The sequence below is a fragment of the Caretta caretta genome, chromosome 13 (genome assembly GCF_965140235.1).
Source record: "Caretta caretta isolate rCarCar2 chromosome 13, rCarCar1.hap1, whole genome shotgun sequence".
Taxonomy (NCBI): Eukaryota; Metazoa; Chordata; order Testudines; family Cheloniidae; genus Caretta; species Caretta caretta.
In genome coordinates this window covers 27,319,399-27,339,582 of record NC_134218.1, presented here as the reverse complement: position 1 = coordinate 27,339,582, position 20,184 = coordinate 27,319,399, and the positions used below count along the sequence as shown (strand labels likewise).

Here is a 20,184-nt window from a genome sequence, read left to right as displayed (position 1 = left end):
GACCTAGGTTTGAATCCCTGATTTGGAGACGGGACTTCAACCCAGGTCTCCTACTTCAGTGTCCTCACTACTAGTCTGTTAGTTATTCTGGGCTGCATTTCTCTCCTGTTGAAGCTGTTACATTTTGTATAAAGAATTAAATATCCATTGGGCAACAGAAAGGAAGAAAGACTCCACAGCCTAGTGGTTAGAGGACTCTCCTGAGCGGGTGAAGAAACTCAGATTCCAGTCCCTCTGCCAATTAGTATTTAATTACCTGAGGTCTGTGTCCTAACCATGGGCTATAAAGTATCACTAGGCTTGGAAGGATAACATTTTTATCGGTAACCATTTATTTCCCTCTACATTCATAAACCGATGGGAAAATATTTTCATCAATAAAAATTGAAATTTACAGATAGGTAAAGTATGAAAAATGCTGCTTGAGAACATATCAGAGAGTGATTTAAGGATGTTAACTTTTTTATTGTGGCAGGTGATGACAATTTGTGTGTTAATGGTTACAGAGCTGTAACTTTTTGAATCTCAGCATCTGCTGTCATTAAAGAATTATTGTCTGAGTCTCCCATCATCATCTGACCACTCTATAATTTCCCCAACTGTGAAAAATTATAGATAGAAATAAAATAATTAGGGCTGTCGATTAAACGCAGTTTACTCACATGATTAACTCAAAAAATTAATCGCGATTAAAAAAATTAATTGCAATTAATTGCAGTTTTAATTGCACTGTTAAACGATAGAATATCAATTGAAATGTACTAAATATTTTGGATGTTTTTCTACATTTTCATATATATTGTATTCTGTGTTGCAATTGAAATTAAAGCGTATATTATTTTTGATTACAAACATTTGCACTGTAAAAATGATTAACAAAAGAAATAGTATTTTTCAATTCACCTCATATAAGTACTGTAGTGCAATCTCTTTGTCATGAAAGAGCAATTTACAAATGTAGATTTTTTTTTACATAACTGCACTCAAAACCATAACAATATAAAACTTTAGAGCCTACAAGTCCACTCAGTCTTACTTCTTGTTCAGCCAGTTGGTAAGACAAACAAGTTTGTTTACATTTAGAGGAGATAATGCTGTCCTTTTCTTATTTACAATGTCACCTGAAAGTGAGAAGAGGTGTTTGCATGGCACTTTTGTAGCCGGCATTACAAGGTAGTCACGTACCAGATACGCTAAACATTCGTATGACCCTTCATGCTTTGGCCACCATTCCCAAGGACATGCTTCCATGCTGATGACGCTCTTTAAAAAAAAATGCGTTAATTAAATTTGTGGCTGAACTCCTTGAGGGAGAATTCTATGTCCCCTGCTCTGTTTTACTTGCATTCTGCCATATATTTCATGTTAAAGCAGTCTCGAATGATGACCCAGCACATGTTGTTCGTTTTAAGAACACTTTCACTGCAGATTTGACAAAACGCAAAGAAGGTACCAATGTGAGATTTCTAAAAATAGCTATAGCACTCCACCCAAGTTTTAAGAATCTGAAGTGTCTTCCAAAATCTGAGAGGAATAAGGTATAGAGCATGCTTTCAGAAGTCTTAAAAGAGCAGCACTCTGATGAGCAAACTACAGAACCTGAACCACCAAAAAAGAAAATCAACCTTCTGCTGGTGGCATCTGACTCAGATAATGAAAATGAACATGCATCGGTCCGCACTGCTTTGGATTGTTATCGAGCAGAACCCATCATTCGCATGGACGCATGTGCCCTGGAATGGTGGTCGAAGCATGAAGGGACATATGAATCTTTAGCGCATCTGGCACATAAATATCTTGCAACGCTAGTTACAACAGTGCCATGAGAACTCTCACTCAGGTGACATTGTAAACAAGAAGAGAGCAGCATTAACTCCTACAAATGTAAACAAACATGTTTGTCTGAGCGATTGGCTGAACAAGAAGTAGGGCCGAGTGCACTTGCAGGCTCTAAAATTTTACATTGTTTTATTTTTGAATGCAGTTATTTTTTGTACATAATTCTACATTTGTAAATCCAACTGTCACGATAACAAGATTGCACTAATGTACTTGTATTAGGTGAATTGAAAAATACTATTTATTTTGGTTTTTTTACAGTGCAAATACTTGTAATCAAAAATAAACTGAGCACTGTACCCTTTGTATTGTGTGTTCTAATTGAAATCAATATATTTGAAAATGTAGAAAACGTCCAAAAATATTTAAATAAATTGTAATCTATTATTAACAGCGCAATTAATCACATGATTAATCACAATTAATTTTTTTAATCGCACAATTAATCACAGTTAAATTTTTTAATCACTTGACAGCCCTAAAAATAATGCCTAAAAGTAAATATCAATATTACTTATAAAAATTATTGTTGAAAACTGAATTCTTCCAAACTGAAGTGTAAGGGTGTTGCTGCTGCTATCACCGCCTTCTCCATGTTTGTGAATGGTGATTCGATATTGGAGTTAAGTGGACTTAGATGCCTGTGAACCTAGCCTTTCATTTCCAGATTTCATTTTGTTTTATTTAAAAAAAGAAAATGAGGGGGGGTGTTAAATGCCCAACATTTAAATGAAATGTTTAGTTTCAGATCAAACAAAACATTTTGTCTGTCCCAAAACAAATTGTTTTTCCAAGCTTTTGATTCTCTGGAAGTTCCAAAAGATTCTGATTTTGGGTTGACCCAAAACTAATGTTTGGAACTTCCAGCAAGCCAAAAAGCCAGTTATTTGCACAGTTCTAGCTTAGATGGCTCACTTCGTGAGGAAGCGCTTCAGGACCGGGACTCTCTCTTTGTTAAATGTTTGTACAGCACCTAGCACAGTGACGTCTGGCCTCTCGATGTCACCACTGAATAATGATAAAACGAGGCTTACCCAGTATAGCTGCTGCCTCTAGTTCATGTGACTCCTGGGTTGAGTCCTGGCTGTAGCAAAGTGCAGGATATAATCAGCCACCCCGTGGGGAGTCCTTCACTGGTTATGCCCGTTCTAGTGTCTGGCCAGTGCTCTGCAGATGCAATCTATGGTTGGCTAAAGAGATAACAATGCAACGTTAATGTGATACGGGAAAGCTGAACTGCCTTCACCCAAAAAATCCCATGAACTACTCCCTGCACTGGTCAAGGGTGGAAAGTTGACACCAAATAAAAGCATCAACCAACCAACAATTGGCAGAGATTGGCAGAGGGTTTGTTTTATTTGCTTGCCTTCCTCTGCATCATGGGTCACAGGTCACTTGCTGGTTTAAACTAGTGTAAATGCGGGTTTCTCCGTAACTTGAAGTCTTTAAATCATGATGTGAGAATGTCAGTGACTCAGCCAGAGGTTAGGGATCTATTACTGGGTGGTGAGGTTCTATGGCTGGGTGGATGAGGTTCTGTGGCCTGCAATGTGCGAGAGGTCCGACTAGATGATCACAATGGTCCCTTCTGATCTTAAAGTCTATGAGTCTATATGATCACAACTGAAAAATGTGAGCAGTGGCTGGAGCACACAGAGCCAGAGCCCCACAGGGTACAGTTTTGTGCACATGTAAGCAACCTGCAAGTTGTGGCTTAAGGTGTGCACTGGCATTTACACATGTAATTCTTATGCCAGGTGTTGTCAGCAGCAACAAGGGCCGGGTTCAAAGAGCGAAGAATCCCTCTTCAACCTAACAAACACCAGCGGCTTGAGCCCCCACTTACAATTTCTGAGATCATTCAGTTCCTTCCCTGGGTACCCTTAGCAAGACTTGCTTCCCCACTTGCAAGCACTGAGCCTGTGTGGGAAATAAGAAACAGCTTGGCTACGGGGGAAAGGGAACACAGCACTGACTTGAGAAAACACAGCAACAACATAGCGAACTGAACAGTACATAAAACACTCCCTCCCTGTGACGGGGCAAGGCCAGATGGCTATAGAAAAGTAGTGGGAGATAGATATATTAGCTCCAGGCTAAACAAATCCCTGGTACCAGGATAAGTTAAATGGCAGCTGCTCCAGGTCAATTAAGACACCTGGGGCCAATTAAGAACTTTCCAGAAGGCAGGGAGAATGCTAGGTTGATTGGGACACCTGAAGCCAATCAGGGACTGGCTGAAACTAGTTAAAAGCCTCCCAGTTAGTCAGGTGGGGGCAGATGTCAGGAGCCATGGGAGGAAGTTGTGCTGTTGGAGAGACTGAATAGTACACACCATATCAGGCACAAGGAAGGAGGCCCTGAGGTAAGGGTGAAGTGGAGCCTGAGGAAGTGGGGGGCTGCTGTGGGGAAGTAGCCCAGGGAATTGTATGTGCCATGTTTCTAAAGGGTCAGCTACCATAGCTGATACTATTAGGGTCCCTGGGCTGGAGCCCGGAGTAGAGGGTGGGCCTGGGCTCCCCCCTTTGCCCCCACCCTGATTAATTACTGAGACTGGGAGACAACAGAGACTGTGCAAGAGAGGATAGCTTCTCCTCACCTCCCTTGCTGGCTTATGATGAAAATGTGACCCTTGTCTCTAGAGAGAGAAGGGTTACATGGAGGGTCACAGTGAGCCTCTGAAGCTAGTGAAATCCTCCAGGAAATGCAGGACCCACAGAGACAAGGACAGAGCTTTGTCACACACGGTAACTGTGGCACTAGTCCATTATTTTGGTTCCCCACTCGCAGGTGGGAATGCCCAGCATCTCAATGCCCTTTATCACATCCACTAAACCCCACTCACAGTTTGGTGTCAGTGGGTAGTGTTTTCCCAGAGGCAGGCCTAGCTCCCGTCCCTTAGGAAGTGTTGCCTTGTCCTGCTCCACCACCTAATCCAATTATAGTGATTTCAGAATTATATAGTGGCTGGGTAGGAGGGGCCGTCCCAGACTTCATTCAGCTCTGTTGCTGCAAAGAATCCTCTCTGTGCCACCTCCCAACAGCACAGGATCCTCAGTGGAGGATAACCAGTAGCATAACTTTGAGCTGCAACCTGGTCATGAGGTCGGAGCTCTTTTTTCCCCTTTCTTATTTCAGTTCCACAGTCCAACCAATTCTTGGTTTATGTACAGTTATGGTCACTCCCACTGGAGGAATTCTGGGTAAAAAACGTATGCAACTGAAGCTGTACATTCCGTACTCTCTCTTGTGCTTCTGGCCACAGGGTTTACAGGTGCAAGCCCAGATTTGCCTTTCAAAATGTTGCCCTTAGCTGCTGCCGTCACCACTTCAGACATAACAAATAGTTGGCCATATTCTGCCATCCTTAGTAATGCTGAGTAGCACCTCAAGTGAAGTTCTAGTGGAATAAGGTACTACCCAAGGTGAATGTAATTGTGCATCTAATTGTACATTTATATAGCTGTTCTTTGTCTGGCAGATCCCAAAGAGCTTTATAAACTGCAATACAGAGGCATGGGTTAGATGTAGTGAAAAGGAGTTACTGCAACCACTTCTGGGGTGGAATGAAACAACTGTTCAATAGATCACAGCAGTCTAGGACTGTCGGTGAACAAGACTGCTGAATGCAGTTGAAGCAACAGAGAGAACTTTAGGCAGGTAGAACATAATTTCCCCCAATCAGAATTTCACTAAGACACAGGAGTTAGCACCACTACTCGTAACCTAAAGCACTATGGGATCTTTAACAACTAGAGATGGGCAGCACCTCCATTCTGTGTTTCACTGGGTGAAACATGGCAGGCGGAAAGGAAGCTGGTATCAGTGATTCTCACTGGTTGCCAAGGACAAAGTGGGACGATGCAGAAGGAAAACTTTAGGATAAACAGTAGGAAAAAGTTTGCAGGCCAAGCTCTGTCCTAGTTCACCCTCCACCTCCCACGCAGGCTTCTGTGGGGCTGTAAATCGGTGCAGGGACTCTAAGAACCCTTTGGCAATGGCAGAAGAACATAAGAGCAGCCATACTGGGTCAGACCAAAGGTGTATCTACCCCAGTATCCTGTCTTCCGACAGTGGCTTATGCCAGGTGCCCCGGAGGGAATGAACAGAACAGGTAATCATCAAGTGAGCCATCCCCTGTCACCCATTCCTAGTTTCTAGCAAATAGAGGCTAGGGACACCATCCCTTCCCATCCTAGCTAATAGCCATTGATGGACCTATCCTCCATGAACTTATCTAGTTCTTTTTTGAACCTTGTTATAGTCTTGGCCTTCACAACATCCTCTGGTAAGGAGTTCCATAGATTGACTGTATTATGTAAAAAAATACTTCCTTTTCTTTGTTTTAAACCTGCTGTTTATTAATTTCATTTGGTGCCCCCTAGTTCTTCTGTTCTGAGAAGGAGTAAATAACACTTTCTTATTTACTTTCTTCACACCAGTCATGATTTTATAGACTTTTGTCATATCCCCCCTTAGTCGTCTCTTTTCCAAGCTAAAAAACCCCAGTCTTATTAATCTCTCCTCATACGGCAGCCGTTCCATACCCCTAATTGTTTGTGTTGCCCTTTTCTGAACCTTTTCCAATTCCAATATATCTTTTTTGAGATGGAGCAACCACATCTGCACACAGTATTCAAAATGTGGGCATATCATGGATTTATATAGAGGCAATATATTTTCTGTCTTATTATCTATTCCTTTCTTAATGATTCCCAGCTTTCTGTTCATTTTTTGGACTGCTGCTGCACATTAAGTGGATGTTTTCAGAGAACTCCAAGATCTTTCTTGAGTGATAACACCTAATTTAGACCCCAACATTTTATATGTGTAGTTGGGTTTATGTTTTCCAATGTGCATTACTTTGTATTTATCAACACTGAATTTCATCTGTCATTTTGTTGCCCACTCAGTTTTGTGAGATCCTTTTGTTGCTCTTCGCAGTCTGCCTGGGACTTAACGATCTTAAGGCTCATGCTTCTAGATTCAGATGTAATAGGCTCCTTTCTGCTGCTGATGACTCACGCCGGGGCAGTAGAGAGAATACCGATCACTTGGCGGTTGTTAAAAGCTAAGAGCAGTGGGATTTACATCAATGGCCTGGTCAGTCCCAACTCCAAAATTCCATTTGTTTCAATCAGACTTGTTGTTTTTTACTTCTCCTCCTGGCAAAAGCTTTGACATGTTGCTACCAGTGCAGAGCCACACCGTTCCTCTTTAGAGGTGGCTACATTTCAGGGATGAACCATCCCAGCCACCAGAGTGAGACCATTGGGCTGGAACTCACCTAAGACAATACTTTCTCCTGCGATTCCCAGAACTTCCAGCCCTGCTGTCCCCTCTTGACGTAAGTGAGCTGAGAAGGGTTTTTTTACTCATTTTGTACCTAGTGGAGTCATCCCATTGAGGCACTGGGAGGAAAAATAGTGTCATGTTGTTGTAGGGGGAAATACAGAGGGGAGACTGAGATGCATGAATGAGAACCAGGAAATTCCCTTTTCCTCTCATCCTGTGTGCATGTGAATGATTAAAACGACACAATCTAAATAATACAAACAAAGCCAATAAACTTCAGGGGCCAGATCCTCAGCAGGTGGAAATCAACCTAGCTCCACTGAAGTCAATGGGCCATATCCTGAGCTGGTGTAAATGATAACAAGGGAGTTGCTAAGTGAGCCACACGCCCATCAGGTGAATATCAGTGTAGTTCCATTGAAGTCAATGGACCGGCCCCTCAGCTGCTGTAAATCAGTGTCACTCCACTAACGCCAACAGAACTGCACCAGTGTAGATTAGCTCAGGGTTCTTTTACTCCTGAAACTTCAAAATGAGCAAAGTTATTGGAAAAATCCTGGAAAAACTCAAAACCACAGCCCTCCAATGACATGTGTAACATGTCAGCATTAACTCATCTCGGAACAAAGCTGAAATGGCTAGTGTTGGCAGGTCTAGCTTTTAGAGCGGGGTACTCTGTGAGTCAGGACTCCTGGGTTCTATTCTGCCACTGCTCACCTGGTGAAGTCACTCCATGACCAAGTTCCCTGTAAGCTGTGTGGCTGCGCGGCCGTGCAGCAGCCTATTTAGCACTGAGCAGGCACTCAGGGAACTCACCCAGGGACCTACTGCAGCCAGGGGAGGGGCTCCCCACCCCCAGCCCCAACCTAGCCCGGCCCCCAACTTACCGTGGCTGAGGTTCCCTTACCCAGGTCCGAACCCACCTGGGGTGGCGAGGCCCGGACCGGACCCAGCCATGGCCAGGGCAGCCTGGACCCAGCCACGGCCAGGACAGTCCTGCCTGAACCCGGGCGGCCAGGCCTGGACCTGTTGCTCCCGGGGCACCCCTCCCCGAACCAGCCCCGACCCGGACCTGCAGGGGCCAGGCGCCTATCCTGCAGCTCCCACCCAGGACCTGCCATGGGACAGGCACCTTTCCCACCCAGCCCAGGTGCTGTTGCAAGGAGAGAGAGCGGGGAGGAGTCCTCTCTCTCCCCACCGTAGCCCCAGAGCACCCTCCTGCACCCTAAGCCCCTCATCCCCTGCCCCAACCCAGAAGCCGCACCCCCAGCCAAAGCCCTCCCATCCCTGCACCCCAACCCTCTTCCCCAGCCCTGAGCCCCCTCTCACACTCCTAAACCCTCGTTCCCATCCCACTACATGAATTTTTTATGTGCGCCAATATGAAAGTTGAGTGACACATCACCTCTATATTTGTGCACATAACAAAATTCATTCCGCACATGGGTGGGAAAAATTAGAGGGAACACTGTTCATGACTTTGGGTCCTGTTTTCAGGACCCTCTAGGCACATACATGTATGTCTACTTTGCACACGCAAAATTGGAGGCCCATGTGGCTAGACAGATGCATCTATGCATGGTTGCATGAAAATGCAGGCATGTGTGTGCATTTTTGGCTGTTTGTGCATACCCAGCCCCTGATCTTGCACCATTAAAATCAATGAGAGCTTTGGCACTGACTTCAATGAGTGTGGGAGAGTAGTTTCAGACTCCTGAAAATCAGACCCTCTGTATCCCAATTTAACTTTCTGTGAAATAGTGTGACTAATATACCCATCACACCAGGGTGAGGTTTAGTTGACTAATGCCTCTAAATTTCTTTGAGATCTTTAAATTAAAGTATATGAAATGCTATATATATATAAATGCAGATAAATCTGGTAATAGCTAAATGTAAATGTTCTCTGATAAATGCTAGAGAAGAGCAAAGTATTTATTTATTTCTCTGAGAAGCACAGAAAACAGTTCATCAGTGTTTGTGTAAATCACACTGTGTAAACCAAATGAAGGATTAGAAAATACGCCTTACTCGAGTAACTCAGTCTGTTTAGTTTAACAAACAGAAGGTTATGGTGTGACTTGAGGTTGCCATGTTGCCAACGACTCTTGGCTCTTCTATCTGGCAGAGAAAGGTATAACATGATCCAACAGCTGCAAGTTGAAGCTAGACAAATTCAGACTGGAAAGAAAGTGTAAAGTGAGGGTAATTAATCATTCAAACAATTTACCAAGGGTTGTGGTGGATTCTCTATCTATCTTTTTAAAAAAATCAATATTGGATGTGTTTCTAAAAGCTCTGCTCTAGGAATTATGTTGGGGCAGGTCTCTCGCCTGTGTTACACAGGAGGTCAGACTAGATGATCCCAATGGCCCCTTCTAGCCTTGGAATCTAGGGATCTATGAATCACTTTATAATTCACTCGCCAGCACTGCATTGGTAGGCTTGGAAGGATTAAATTTTTATTTTTAAATATTGGTAAACATTGATTTCACCATATACACACACACACACACACAAACCAACACAAAAATATGTCCAGCGATGATAACAGAAATTTACATATAGGCAAAGTAAGAAAAACGCTGCTTGAGAACTTAGAGTCAAAATCCAGTCATTTGGACTTTTGAATTAAGCTTGTTACATTTCAACATATACTACCATTAAATAATTGTCTGACTTCCCCTAATTTCACACAACTGAGAAAATGTGAATCCATAAAAACAAAAACAAAAATAAGCTTCAAATAAATATTGATATATCTGTCCAAAATATACGAAAACCCCATTAATTCTTCCAAGTCTAACTATTGGCTATTCTGGGGGGTGTCTCTCTTTCTCTTGTTTTGACCAAAAAGTCCACCCTCGACCTGAGGAAACTGTCACTGAAACCGATATGTTTCCTTGGAAAGTTTTGGTTTAGACAAATTGTCAGTTTTCAGCAAAAAATGTTTTGTTGAAAAATTCTCCACCAGCTGTTAGTGCCACTTTCCCAGCAGCAAACAATTGTGTTCAATGGGTTCTCTTTTCACAGCACACGTTCATTTTCCAGGCAGAAATCAGCTTCCAAACCCAGCAAGAACAGTGCAAGCTGTATAAAATAGCATAGACAAATTGGCAAGCTGGGAATACGCTTTGGTCCCCGCCGCCACCACCACCTCCCTTCTCAGATCAAACACAGGTGCAGGAGGGGTACAGATCTCACCTTGTTAAATACTTTTCTTGAAGACGCTGTCTTCCTTGAAGGCATCTGCCTTGTTTTCATAGTAATCCAATTCATCCCATACCCCAAAAGTCTGTCTGCATCACCTCCCAATGTTCAGGTTATCACAGGATGCCTCCCCCTTAATATTCCTTCTCCAATAGCATCTGTTGTCAACCTCCTCATTGGTAAAAATAATGAGGAGTCCTTGTGGCATCTTAGAGACTAACAAATTTATTTGGACTGCTATGGGTACCCGCATGGCCCCTCAGTATGCCAACATTTTTATGGCTGACTTAGAACAACGCTTCCTCAACTCTTGTACCCTTACACCCCTACTCTACTTGTGCTACACTGATGACCTCTTCATCATCTGGACCCATGAGAAGGAGGCCCTTGAGGAATTCCACCAAGATTTCAACAATTTCCAACCTACCATCAACCTCAACCTGGACCAGTCCACACAAGAGGTCCACTTCCTAGACATTACAGTGCTAATAAGCGATGGTACATAAACCCCACCCTATACCGGAGACCTACTGACCGATATACTTACCTACATGCCTCCAGCTTTGTCTACATTGTCATTGTCATTTCCCCTGCCATTGTCTACAGCCAAGCTCTAAGATACAACCACATTTGCTCCGATCCCTCAGACAGAGACAAACACATACAGAATCTCTATCAAGCATTCTTAAAACTGCAGTACCCACCTGGTGAAGTGAAGAAACAGATTGACAGAGCCAGAAGGGTACCAAGAAGTCACAAGAAGACAGGCACAATAAAGAAAGTAACAGAACACCACTAGCTGTCACCTACAGCCCCCAACTAAAACCTGTCCAACGCATCATCAAGGATCTATAAGCTATCCTGAAGGACGACCCATCACTCACAGATCTTGGGAGACAGGCCAGTCCTCGCTTACAGACAGCCCCCCAACCTGAAGCAAATACTCACCAGCAACTACACATCACACAACAAAAACATCAACCCAGGAACCAAACCCTGCTACAAACCCCGGTACCAACTCTGTCCATATATCTATTCAAGGGACACCATCATAGCATGTAACCACATCAGCCACACCATCAAGGGCTCGTTCACCTGCACATCTACCAATGTGATATATGCCATCATGTGCCAGCAATGCCCCTCTGCCATGTACATTGGCCAAACCGGACAGTCTCTACGCAAAAGAATAAATGGACACAAATCTGACATCAGGAATCATAATATTCAAAAACCAGTAGGAGAACACTTCAATCTCTCTGGTCACTCAATAACAGACCTAAAAGTGGCAATTCTTCAAAAAAAAAATTCAAAAACAGACTCCAACATGAAGCTGCAGAACTGGAATTAATTTGCAAACTGGATACCATCAGATTCGGCCTGATTAGAGACTGGGAGTGGTTGGGTCATTACAAAACCTAAACTTAATTTCCCCAATACTAATTTCTCCCTACTGTTACTCACACCTTCTTGTCAACTGTCTGTAATGGGCCACTCTCTTACCACTTCAAAAGTTATTTTTCCTCCCTTGGTATTCTGCTGTTAATTGATTTCTCGTTAGACTGACCTCACACTTGGTAAAGCAACCCCCATCCTTTTCTGTATTTATATCTGCTCCTGTATTTTCACTCCATGCATCTGATGAAGTGGGTTCTAACCCACGAAAGCTTATGCCCAAATAAATTTGTTAGTCTCTAACGGGCCACAAGGACTCCTCATTTTTGCTGATACAGACTAACATGGGTACCACTCTGAAACCTCCTCATTGGTAGCAACTTCTGCTATGTCTCTCTCCCATCACAGGCAGTGGAGGGCTTTAGCTGCCATAGCTCTGGGGAGGAGAGTGCATAGTGATGCCACACTACTGCCTAGTGCCATTCTGCCTTTGGAGGGGAAAGGCAAGTCCAGTCCCACCATGGGCACTGAGGGAATAAATGTGGAAGCAACCAGGACTACTGCTTTTCAGAGGGCCCACCAGTATCATCTCTGAATTGCCAGCCAATGGCAATGGGAAGCAGAGTCGGACTATTGCCCACATCCCTAATCTGTATTGAAAAGCCCTTTAGTGTTTAATGGGGATGAACAGGGTTCCATAGATATTGCTCCCAAACTCTTTCATATTATAGGCAGGGCTGATAGCATTGCCTAGTATTAGGGCTGCCTGACACATCCCATTATAGGATCATTTTCAGTTGCTGATAACTTTGACATGCTTTAACTGTGAGACAAATTTTCCAAGCTGGATGTCTGCCTCGGGCTGCATTATTTTGGAAATTTTCAGCCAAAACTGTTGAGCTGTTTCTGCAAATGGGTTTAGCAAACATACATCACTTTGCAACGTTAAAAGAATTCTGGTGACCTTTTCTTTGGAAATATAATGTGACAGGCTCCTCTCCCACCCTGGGGTCCCTCGCAAACAGCCTCCGACACCTCTTGCTTTGTGAACACTTCGGTGAGTTTTTTATTTATCTTCTGCCACCGTCACAATCCCCATGCAGCAATACTATATACATTGTCCTTCAATCCTCAGCCCTTTCTCGAGGGAGAGGATGCAGTCTCACCAGCCAGAGACCAGGCTTCCCCTGGGCTCTGCTAGCCCTTCTCTGCTTTGCACATCCTCACGGTGCTTTTAACTAGCTGTCACAGATCCACAGGATCAGTGCTACAGCCCCAGCTTTGGAACAGTCCCTAGAAGGAACCCTGTCAGTGTCCCTCATCCACTAGGGGTCTCACTCTTCCTCCAGGGTAAGCCAGGCATCTTCACCGCCTCCTTAGACTCGCCCTCTGGGCCTGCAGCACACCTGCTTCACACTGTGAGCTCCAGTCAGCCAGTTCAGCTGGGAGAGAGCCCTGATGGAGACTTGTCCACTCTGCAGGGATTAATGCACCTCCCAGAGCGTTTGCAGTGAGGCTCACACAGCATTGTCGGAACAGTCGGGTTTATTCATTTTCTGGAACACAGCACGGGAAGTCCTTAGGGTAGTGCAGAGAAATGAAGGTTAAATTTAGTCCATTGTGGTTAGCCCAGAGCCCAGCCAAAGCTGTAGTGAAGCCCTTGGTTCAAGCTGTCTGTCTCTACACCTGTCCTCCTTGGGTGAGAGCCCCAACTCCCTCCAGCAGCCAATTTCTCCCTTCCCCCACACACCTTACAGTCCTTTGTTTTCAGCTTGGGAATAATGCTCAGCTTCCCTGCTGAACAATGTCCCTCTGGGGCATTGGGTGCTAGATGTCAGTGTTCTGCCATTGTCTTCTCAAATGCTCCATTGATATGGGGAGTAGGCCCAGGCCACTTGGTGACACCCACCCCTATGTCTCTTAGCCTACTCCGAGAGCATTCAGTCCTTTCCCACCCACTGGGTAACAATGCAGCATATAGGGGAAACTGAGGCACACAAAGGGCTCATAAAAATATTCCCACTTCATCACACTAGCCTCCCCAGCTGGTGGGATAATTAGCTCCACAGCTCATCAACTCCCTGTCTGCTTAGGCAATTAAGTGCTCCCCTCCTCCATCAGGCCTTACCTGGTGGAGCTAATTATTGCCTAAGTGATCAGAATGTTGGTCAGCTGCTGGCTCTCAGCTGTCTATTACAAAAAAGATCTAGCACCCCTATGCAGTGGTGCATGGACTTGAAATTTGGTAGGGGGAGGTGGCCTGTGTGTCAGGGATGTGTCCTTTGCCATCCCCATGAAAATCCTCCCAAATCTGGCCAAGTTGTATCTTTTGAATAATTGCAGTTTACACAGGCTCACTTGAGACTTGCTAGAGTTTAACAGCTAAAATCTCCCAAGATCCAGTCCTCACTGAGCCTGCTCATCTCCTGTCAGCTCCTATGTCTGACTGAACCACACATATGCCCTCACCACAGAGTGACTGACAATACCCCCTCCAGCACAGGGCTACAGGGGTGAACCCAGAGTTTCTCGTTAAAGGCTGCTCTGGGCCAGGGTGGGGGCTGGGCACTGGAACTGAGAGAAGGGAGTCTGTCCTGTGTTTTCAATGCCCCTGCACTCCAGCTGCCAGCCAGGCAATATGGAGGAGGACATGTCCTCATTCAAATACAGAGGAGACAAGGACATTGCAGGGGAAGGCTGGAGGAGTGGCTTGTGACAGTGGCTGGGGGTGGAGAGTGGGGCTGGAGGCGGATGGGGGCAGCGACTGGGACAGACTGGGCTAGGGGACTGGTGGGAGTCAGGTGGTGGAGCAACTGACATTGGATGAAGAGCTGGGGAGGAGACTTGGATCCAGAACCAGTAGAGTGGGTGAAGGAGGCGGAGGGCAGGGCATAGTCTGATATGGAGTTTGTGTTTGGGGGAGGACTGGGACTGGCTGGGCACAGAGACTGGGACAAGAAGCTAGGGGAGGAGGGGACCCTGAGATTCGATGAGAGGCCTGGGAAAGGAGACTGGGACTGGGAGACAGGGGGTTGGGGAGCATGGTAAGAGGGCCACTGGAGCCTGTGTGAGAGAGAAAGAGGGAGATATTCAGGGAGTGTGGGAGGGAAGTGGGGCTGGCTGGGCAAGGAAACTGGGAGCAAAGAGCCGGCGGGGTAAGAGAGAACAGGACTGAGAATATCTAGGCAAGGAAACTGGGAATGGGAGATGAGGGAGACTGGGATCAGGAGCCTGGATGAGTGAGACTAGGACTAACAGGGCAAGGAGCCTGGGCCTGGGACCAGAAGCCTGAGAGGTGGTGATTGGTACTGACTAGGGTTGCCAACAGTTTAATCACACAAACCCAAACACCCTTGCCCCGCCCCCTGCCCCACCCCTTCCCTACCCCTTCTCTGAGGCCCCGCCCTGCTCACTCCATCCCCCCTCCCTCTGTCACTCACTCTCCCCCACCCTCATTCATTTTCACCAGGCTGGGGCAGGGGGTTGGGCTGCAGGAGGGAGTGCGGGAGGTGCTTACCTCTGATGCCTCCTGGTCGGTGGTGCAGCGGGGCTAAGGCAGGTTCCCTACCTGCCCTGGCACCGTGCTGCTCCCGGAAGCTGCTAGCACATCCCTGGCGGGGGGGGGGGGGCACAGGGAGCTCTGCGCGCTGCCCCTGCCTGCAGGCACCACCCCCACAGCTCCCATTGGCTGCAGTTCCTGGCCAATGGGAGCTGCAAAGTTGGTGCTTGGGGTAGGGCAGTGCACTGAGACCTCCTGGCTCCACCCCATGGGCTGCAGGGTCATGCTGGCTGCTTCCAGGAGCAGTGTGGAGCCAGGGCAGGTAGGGAGCCTGCCTTAGCCCCGCTGTGACGCCAGACTTTTAGCAGCCTAAAATCTCCTGGTTTCGCTTCAGTAGCCTCCAGGAGATAGAGCCCAATTCCGGGAGACTCCCAGCAAAACTGGGAGGGTTGGCAACCCTAGTAGTGACCAGGTGAGGGATGAGGAACTGGTGTTGTGGTGTAAACAGAACTGGGACACCTGGGAGGAGATGGTGCAGAAGGGGACAAGCTATGTTAAAAGAACATTAGTCAGGTTGCAAAGTCAGGCACTCAACAGTTAGGAAATCCCAGATTTAAGCTTGCCTGTGAACTTGCGTTGATACACTTTTTAATCACACTATTTTTTCCATAGGACCCCTGCCAAAATACTGAATTGCTGCTCTTTAAGGGAGTGCTGCCCATCCCGTACGCTGAACAAGGCAGTGGTCCTGTGAAAAAAATGGTATGTGATCATGTCCTTAAACACTGGGCATATTTGGCAGTGTACCAGCTTTATGTATCACGGCCAGGCTACAGCTGGAACAGATTACAGCAGTCTCAGTACTGCTCCAGTTTGTGCCCAGCTCTAGTTGCCTTCTGGCAGTGGAAGATCACTGGTGCACAGCAATACATCAGCTGTGAACAGCCGCCCCAGAAGAGCCCCTAGGGCCCTGGGACTACTCTCCCTAGCAGCTAGCCTGGTCAGGAATTTTTCGACAAAATTATTTTTCGTTGGAAAAGGTTGATTTGTCAAAACAGAAACTGTTCACAGGACTGTTCCAAGATAGAACTGCTGGTCAAAAAGAGAGAGAGCCCCGCTCCAGAACAGTCTGTAGCCTGGTGGTGGTCAGGGCACTCACCTGGGCTGTGTGGAGACCTGAGTTAAAGTCTTTGCTCTGACTGATGTAGAGCAAGGTCTGGAACACAGGTCTCCCCCAGCCCAGGTGAGTGTCTTGTCCTTGGCTAGGCAGGGGTGGGGCTCCCTCTCTCTAGTTTGTGGGGTTTTTTAAGAAAAGGGGGGAGGGGGCTCTGGTTTTTCCTGATGCAGAATGGGAAACAAATCCAAACTCTCAAAAATATTCCCAGAGTGGGAAACACATTTCCTGCCCAGCTCTACCCAACAGCCAATCCTGGAGACGTCTGTGAAAAAATGCAAACATAGATATTGCAAGTAGACACATATATTGGAGTGTTTGACCAGGATTCTCTGTCTACCAAGGTAGTTTAGGATCAGCTGTTGGGTCCCGAGAGTTTCAACTGAACATTGATTATTCTTCAGATAATGCTGTTCATGGTTACTGATTCTATCAGCAATACTGAGGGTAAATATTTGCCCTGTCAAATAACATTCAGCAGCCAGCACATAAATATTAGAGGAATAAATGTCACTCCTACCTTACCCTTTCGCTGTGGAGATGCCAGGACAGATCCTCAGCTGGTGTAAATCAGCACTAGAGTCAATGGAGCTGCACTGGTTTGTGTGCCTGGGCCAGGTTAGATCAGCCCAAGGGTGGCTCTAAATTACCCTGGGCTGAAAGAGCCACAGCAGGAGCCAAGGGTCAGTGTAGCACAGCGTATTCTGGCCTCACCTTTTTCCTGCTCTGCCAGGAAAGTGCATGGCATCAGAGCCCTGACATCAGCTCCTTGCTGCCAGAGGTTGCCTAATGGTGACCATCCCCCCTTGGACTGTGAGCTCATCATGTCTCACTAGCTAAGCAAGGACTAGCCTAGTCAGTATTTGGGTGGGAGAACAATGAACGTGGAGAGCTGAAGGAACTGTGTTAATAATTCCATGGATGGCACTTTTTTAGTATTGGACCCACAGCATGGAGCTTGGGGACCCTGTGCTGCTGGAGAGATGCAGGTGGTCAGACCGGATGGTCCCTTCTGGCTTTAAAAGGTATGATCTTCCCTGGGCAGGCTAAGATACCTTTAATATTGGCGTTACTGAGAGCAAAGTGCAATGCAGCCACGGGGCGCGGGAGGATCTGGCATTAGAGCTTTCACATGTTAAAGTGGAAAATCAATACAGTATAGGCAACCATCAATCATGGTGTATGTGTAAGAGGTCTGGGCGGGTGCCTGATGAATCTGTTTATGGCGGACAACCCCAATTCAAGAGCAACACAGCTTGTTACAAGTTTCACAGATCCATGTGTTGTCTGAGTTGGAGTCCAAGATTACAGCACGCTGCTTTCTTCTTTTGTGCTTTCCTTCCATCCTCTGGATCAAAGCCACTTCATGTTGAGCTGCACCCACCAGTGCCAGATGTTCCCTCCAGGTTGAATGGGTTTCCTCCCCGTTGTCTACATTGATGTTGAACGACTTCAAATAATTTTTGCACACATTGTGGTGCCACCATAAAAGGCAACCCTGCTTTCTAGAATCTCGCTGCCCAAAGTATTCATGGGATATGGTCTCCTCCCATTCTCCTGTCAGGACTGAGCCATTGCAACCAAAATGAATAGAGCAGTGGTAACCCAGTTAGAGAGAGAGAACCCAATACAGCATGGTGTGACTGCCATTGGTTACATGGAGAGTTCTCCAAAAAGCATAATGAATAATCCTCCCAATCAGGATATTCTTAGGGACTAAGGAACTAATTGGGTCACAGTGAGAGCAGCCGGTGCTCAGCCTGTTTGAGAGTCAGGCCACAGAGTCAGAAGGTTTCAAGGGTGGTTACAGTCAATGCCCCACCAAGCATCAATCAACAGGAGTCACTCCTGAGTTTGCAAGGTGATTGCTCTTCCCTCTCCGGCTCCGAGGGAATGAGCATGCTGCCTCCTGGATTCTCCTGAATATAGTCTGAGTTGGAGACATGCCCTGGAAGAATTTGGGAAGTGGGGAAGCACAGAAACCCTCTGATTCCAATGGTGGCTACTAAGTCATGCAAACGTGCCTGACTTCACTGTTACTTTCTCTTCCCACAACTTGTGTGGTTGTTTCCCTGATGCATAGTGTCAGAATCTCTGGATTTGAACCCTCTAGGGCAGGCAGCTAGGTGTTTATACCCTGTGTCCTAGTCCCTGGTTGAGGTCTTGAGGCAATACTGTAATAGAAATAATAAATAACAATAGTAGGAGGCTCAGGACACCAACATACTTCTTTGTAATCCCCAGGGCCCGATCTGAGTCACAAGGGGAAAGGCCTAGCAATATCCATTGACTAGATGAAAGAAGAAACAGCAGGCAATGGCTAACAAACATCGCACTTTGCACCTGCTTATCACAACAGAGAGAACGAGGATTTCATTGAAAGGGTGTGAGATGCCCCTGTAGTCCCTAGATCAATAGCGTGATAGCAGGCACTCTTGGTCAAATGGGCCAATGCACTCTGTTAAGGACCCTTAATCCCTGGATTATGGGCACAATAGACCATAATCACACTGTGTAGTTAAAAAAACCAAACCAACCATGCTGTACAATATAGGAAACTGCCTGCATGTGTATTCTAATGATGCTCACCAAGATCCTGAAAATACTGAGGCAAGGGGCCATGTAAACAGAGCAGTCCTGTGGTTTAGGAATGCAAGGAAAATATTTAATCCTTTGGCACAGGATTGCACAACCAGCTAAGTGCACTGGGGTTTTGGGGGGGAGGGGTTGCTTTTTTGTAGGGCTGTCAAGCGATTAAAAATATTAATCACAATTGTGCAATTAATCACGCTGTTAAACAATAATAGAATACCATTTAAATATTTTGAATGTTTTCTACATTTTCAAATATATTTATTTCAATTACAACATGGAATACAAAGTGTACAGTGCTCACTTTATATTTATTTTTAATTCCCAATATTTACACGGTAAAAAACAAAAGAAATAATATTCACCTAACACAAGTACGTTAGTGCAATCTCTTTATCATGAAAGTTGAACTTACAAATGTAGAATTATGTACAAAAAATAACTGTATTCAAAAATAAACCAATATAAAACTTTAGAGCCTACAAGTCCACTCAGTCCTATTTCTTGTTCAGCCAATCGCTCAGACAAACCAATTTGTTTACATTTGCAGGAGATAATGCTGCCTGCTTCTTGTTTACAATGTTACCTGAAAGTGAGAACAGGCATTTGCATGGCACTGTTGTAGCCAGCATCACAAGATATTTACATGCCAAATACTCTAAAGATTCATATGTCCCCCTTCATGCTTTAAGCACCATTCCAGAGGACATGCGTCAGTGCTGATGACGGGTTCTGCTCAATAATAATCCAAAGCAGTACGGACTGGCACACATTCATTTTCATCATCTGAGTCAGATGCCAAAAGCAAAAGGTTGATTTTCTTTTTTGGTCGTTCGGGTTCTGTAGTTTCCACATAGGAGTGTTCCTTTTTAAGACTTCTGAAAGCATTCTCCACGCCTCGCCCCTCTCGGATTTTGGAAAGCACTTCAGAATCTTAAACTTTGAGTTGAGTTCTATAGCTGCCTTTAGAAATCTCACATTGGTACCCTCTTTGCATTTTGTCATATCTGCAATGAAAGTCTTCTTAAATCAAAGAACATGTGCTGGGTCATTATCTGAGACTGCTGTAACACATAATATATGGCAGAATGTGAGTAAAACAGAGCAGGAGACATAGAATTCTCCCCCAAGGAGTTCAGTCACAAATTTAATTAACACATTATTTTTTTAATGAGTATCA

The 20,184-nt window shown here is 45.5% G+C and overlaps 1 protein-coding gene across 5 annotated transcripts in view; it reads left to right on the top strand.

The window, feature by feature from the left end:
* Positions 1–20,184, top strand: part of RALY (RALY heterogeneous nuclear ribonucleoprotein) — a 281,974-nt gene that overhangs the window by 121,821 nt on the left and 139,969 nt on the right. The window contains exons 3-4 of one of the 5 annotated variants that reach the window (XM_075118841.1): positions 15,911–16,000; positions 17,349–17,437. The exons of the other annotated variants lie outside the window; for them this stretch is intronic. The gene's annotated coding sequence lies outside the window, so the exon portion shown is untranslated. The remainder of the gene's footprint in view (positions 1–15,910; positions 16,001–17,348; positions 17,438–20,184) is intronic. 5 annotated transcript variants of the gene reach the window in all.